This window comes from Mirounga leonina, unplaced genomic scaffold, assembly GCF_011800145.1.
Source record: "Mirounga leonina isolate KUSES-001 unplaced genomic scaffold, KU_Mleo_1.0 Mir_115, whole genome shotgun sequence".
Classification (NCBI taxonomy): Eukaryota; Metazoa; Chordata; class Mammalia; order Carnivora; family Phocidae; genus Mirounga; species Mirounga leonina.
In genome coordinates this window covers 16,840,820-16,845,939 of record NW_023270268.1, presented here as the reverse complement: position 1 = coordinate 16,845,939, position 5,120 = coordinate 16,840,820, and positions in this window count along the sequence as shown.

Sequence of the window (5,120 nt, the reverse complement as noted above, 5' to 3'; positions counted from 1 at the left end):
AGGTAGCAGACATAGGCAGTGGTTAGCAGAATCTAGTCTCCCTCTTTTCAAGAGTGCAGGGATCCAAGAGGATCCTGTTCGCCAACCTGTTCCCCAACAGGAGCCAAATGCAAGACTCTTCTCCCTACTTATATATGCAGAGAACCTGATGTCCTGCTCATTATTGAATGTTTCTGTACATTTTGCTCCTTGGAGTTGCTTATCTCAGTTTTGCATTATTCACATTTTAAAATACTTTTAAAATGTTTTACTTATCATTGTTGTATGTTTGAAACCCACAAAGTCCTCAAAGCATAAGCATAAGGAGATGAGGAGAGCAAACTAATTTTAAAAACTAAAATCTTTTTAAAAATAGCTTAAGGTTAACTCATGCTTATTTTAATTAGCAGATTTTCAGCCTTTCTTTCTTGTTTGTTTTTCTGTGGTGATTAAGGTGTTGACTAGCTTGTCTTATAGCTACTTACTCATTCCTATCTTTGTGTGTGAATTTCATTTGCCCACATATTGTAATTTTGTTTAATAGTTCAAACAAGTAATTTAGGCTCAAGAATTATTTAAGCATTATAGTTCTAGTTTTGAGGGAATTTTTGCTTTTTTTTTTTTTTTTTAAAGATTTTATTTATTTATTTGACAAAGAGAGACACAGCGAGGGAGGGAACACAATCAGGGGGAGTGGGGGAGGGAGAAGGAGGCTTCCCGCGGAGCAGGGAGCCCGATGGCGGGGCTCGATCCCAGGATCCTGGGACCATGACCTGAGCTGAAGGCAGACGCCTAACGACTGAGCCACCCAGGCGCCCCATTTTTGCTGGTTTTATGAAGAAAAAAATTGTGAGGTTTCTTTTGTAAATTTAAGGTGGTTCTCAGTTCATTCTTAGAGCCACTGTTACTTGCATTATTTTCGTCTTAGATTGTATAATGGAAAATTGGAATATTCAGCTTACAGCCCACAAAACAACATATTAATGAGGATTAAATGAGGAAATGTATTATAACACTTTGTAAATTTTAAAGCCCTATGCAAGTGTGAGTTAATTATTATCAGTTTCATGCAAATTATTCTCTTTTTCCATTTATGCATAAAGACTGTTTTAATAGATTTTGTTCCGTAGTCGATTTATGCATGAAGGCTGTTTTAATAGATTTTGTTCTGTAGAACAAAAGTTCTGTTTCCAAGTCATAGAAAAGTGTATGAATTATCCTGGTTTGCATTTTAATACTATCATTAAAGCTTAATTGACAATTGCTAATGTCTTCCTAAGTAGGGAGTCAGTCAATCATAAACTCAAGACTGTGGGTACTCATAGTCCCCAAATAGTCTTTAAATCGAAAAGTTGGATATTTCAGCAATTTTTGCTATAATAGAATTAAAATACGCTAGAACTGTGAGGATTTTGGAGGTTGAGAATTGATCAGTTAAATCAGTTTTGTTTTGATCAGGCCAATCACCAGTGGTTATTCCCATTAAAACCTAAGTTGCTAAAATATAGCCAAAGAAATTGTGACCTTGGTCTTAGCACTGTGGGGTTTTTTTTTTTTTTTTTTTTTTTTTTTAGGTTCGGCACAGCTCTGTGTGCCATATTTTATTTATCCATTTGTATGTTGATAGAAACTTGGGTTGTGTCTGCCTTTTGGCTATTGTGAATAATGCTGCACTGACCATTGTTGTACATATCTGTTTGAGTCTCTGCTTTCAATTTGGATATAGACCTAGAAGTGGCATTGCTGGATCATATGGTAATTCCATGCTTAACTCTTGAGGAGCTCCGAACTGATTTCCACAATGGTTGTACTGTTTTACATTCACACTAGCAATGTACAAGTGTTCTATTTCTTTACATCCTTGACAACACTGGTTATTTTCCTAATGGATGTGAAGTGGTATCTCATTGAGCTTTAATTCATTTTCCTAAAGACTAATGATGCTGAGCATCTCTTCATGAGCTTTTTGGCCATTTCTATATTTTCTTTGGAAAGATATCTATTCAAGTCCTTTGCCCAATTTTAAAATGGCCAATTACTTTTTAATTATTAATTTGATTTAGACTGTATGTTAAGGTACCTTTATCTGTAGGATTATCTTGTTGACCAAATGATACATGCAGAAATAATGTTCTTGTATTAAATGTTTAATTTCTTACCTAAAATTTGAAAAAAAATGTTATTTTTTGGTTCTGATCTAAGGCTTGATTATCAAATATGTTTCTGTCTTATTGATAATAGTTTTGAGACAATCAACTTAGATACCATCACTGTTTGGTACAATTGAATGTCCACTGATAATTGCATATTACTTTTTCTTCTAGAATCATATCTTAAATATGGTAGAAAATGTTGCCAGTAAAAGAATTCTCTATGTAGACACAAAATCACCTGCTAATTTTTTGTTTTAGTTCTGGAATTTATACATTAATTTTGCTCTAAATGGAACATGCCTATGATAAAATTTCCATCTGGAATACAATAACAATAGCAACAAATAGAATCATTCCAGGTACTCATGAGAGCTTCAAAAGAGTATAAGACCTGGTCTCTGGTCTCATGGAGTTTAGAATTTTGGTTTGTGGTAGATTCTGTGATCAGAGACTATGTAAGAACTTCAGAAGATGATAATAGTGACAGGGAGAGTGGAAGCTTGTGTCTCAGGTCTACAGGACATATTGATCTTTAGGTTCTCTCCAGTATCTGAGGGATGTGCCTTGCAGAGGTAATTGGTGAATATCTGAGACTAAGAAAGATTGTTTATTATTTATTTATTTATTTAAAGACTAAAACTATATTCACAGGCAACATAATTCTACATGGAGAAGATTATTTTTTTCCAATTAAATAATATTTTATTTACTTCTTTTCTTCCAAGTTTTTATTTAAATTTCAGTTAGTAAACACACAGTGTAATATTAGTTTCAGGTGTAGGATTTGGTGACACCCAGTGCTCATCACCAGTGCCCTCCTAATCCCCATCACCAATTTAACCCATCCCCCCCCACACCTCCTCTCCATCAACCCTCCATTCTCTATAGTTAAGAGTCTGTTTTATGGTTTGCCTCTCTCTTTATTTTGCTTTCCCCCATGTTTATCTGTTTTGTTTCTTAAATTAAACATATGAGGGAAATCATATAATATTTGTCTTTCTCTGACTGACTTATTTCACTTAGTTTAATACTCTCTAGGTCCATTCACATAGGAAAGATTGTTTAAATCTAGAACAGACAGGACACTGTTTGGTCTGCTGGCAAGAGATTGTCTCCCTAGTATTTTAAAGAGTATTTTAAAGAGTATATAAAAAGTATATCTTTAAAAGAATATTTGAGCCACCCCCAGTCAACAGTGCTGCATGATGCACTTTAAAATTTGTTAAGAGGGTAGATCTCAGCTTAAGTGTTATTCCCACAAAACAAAAAACAAGGGACACAAGAAAACTTTTGGAAATGATGGATATATCTATTACTGTGGTTGTGACATTGGTTTTGCAGGTGTATGCATATGTCTAAATTCATCAAATTGTATACAGTTAAATATGTACAATATTTTGCATATCAAACATAGCTCAACAAAGCTGCCTTTTTTTTTTTTTTTTTTTTTTTTACAAAAAGACAATTTGAGCCAACAGGTAAAGGCCAAGATACATCACATGGAAGCATATGTTTTTGTTTTTTCTTGAAAAACCAGAAGATCTGGAAAAAAGAAAAAGAAAAACCAGAAGATCTGGACACACTAGCACCTTTATTTCTACACTCTTTATATCTGTGTTGTCTAATAAGACACACATGTGTATATTTTATATTTACATTTAAATTAATGAACATTAAACATCACTAAAAATTCAGCTTCTCATTCACACTAGCATGTGTCAAGTACTCAATAGCCACAGGTGGCTATTTTGTTATCCTATTGGATAGTGTGGATATAGAATGTTTCCATCACTGTAGAAAGATCTCTTGCACGGCACTGGGTTAGATGATGTATGCGTTCTCTAGTGTGCCACAGTCTTCGCTGATCCCCAGTTTCTTATATTCATCCAGTTCTCTCATTTATATTACCTGCTCTCCCTACCATTTGAATGTCTTACTTCTAATCTAAAGGGATTAGCCATGTAGGATGGTATAAGCAGATAGACTTACATTATTCTAACTGAAAAGGTAGCGGAAGTTCCTTGAGACTTGTTGAAGCAACTACTATAGAGGCCTTCTCAGTTGTTATGACTTTGGATACCAGAGATCTTGTATTAGGTTCTGCTTGCTGCTGTAACAAACTATCATAAGCTGGGTGGGCTAAAACAACAAAAGTTTATTACCTTAAAGTCCTGTAGGTCAGAAATGCATCTCAATGGCTAAGATCAGGGTGATGGCTGTGCCACATTAATTCTGGAGGCTATAGGGTAGAATCCATTTCCTTGCCTTTTTTTAGGTTCTAGGGGCTGCGCACATTCATTGCTTGTGGTTTCCTTCCATTTTCAAAGCCAGCAATGGTCAGGTGAGTTTTTCTCACAATGCATCACTCTGACACTGACTCTCCTTCTACCTCCTTCTTCCACTTATAAGGACCTCGGTAATTAAATTGGACCCACTCACATAATCCAGAATAATCTCCCAATCTCAGAATCCTTAACTTAATCACATCTGCAAGGTCCCCTTTCCAGGTAAGACAACGTAGTCACAGGTTCTAAAGATTATGACATGGGCATCTTTAGAGGCTCATTATTTTGCCTACCACCAATTTCTTTGCCTTAATTGCTCTATCACAATTCCCACTTTTCCTAAACACTACCCCAGACTATACAATGAGTCTATTTAATGACTTGAACAATATTTTAAAAAAAGGGGGAAAGAAGTACAACTTATATCATATTCCTAATGCTATCACATTAAATATGTGTTTTCATTGGAACTAGATGGATGGCATGTACATTACCACCATTTAGAAAGTTGAAGCACGGGGATGCTATGGTATTTTGGGGTTATTTCCCATCTTAGAGAAGAGCCAAACAAAACACTGTTGCTGTAAAATGTGGTGCTCGGGCCATTGCAACACACAAACTATGGAGACAGAGGCAGTGAGATAGGTAAATGGGAGTCAGAAGATGATGTTCAAGGTCGAGGTTTGTCAAATTATGTGGCTAG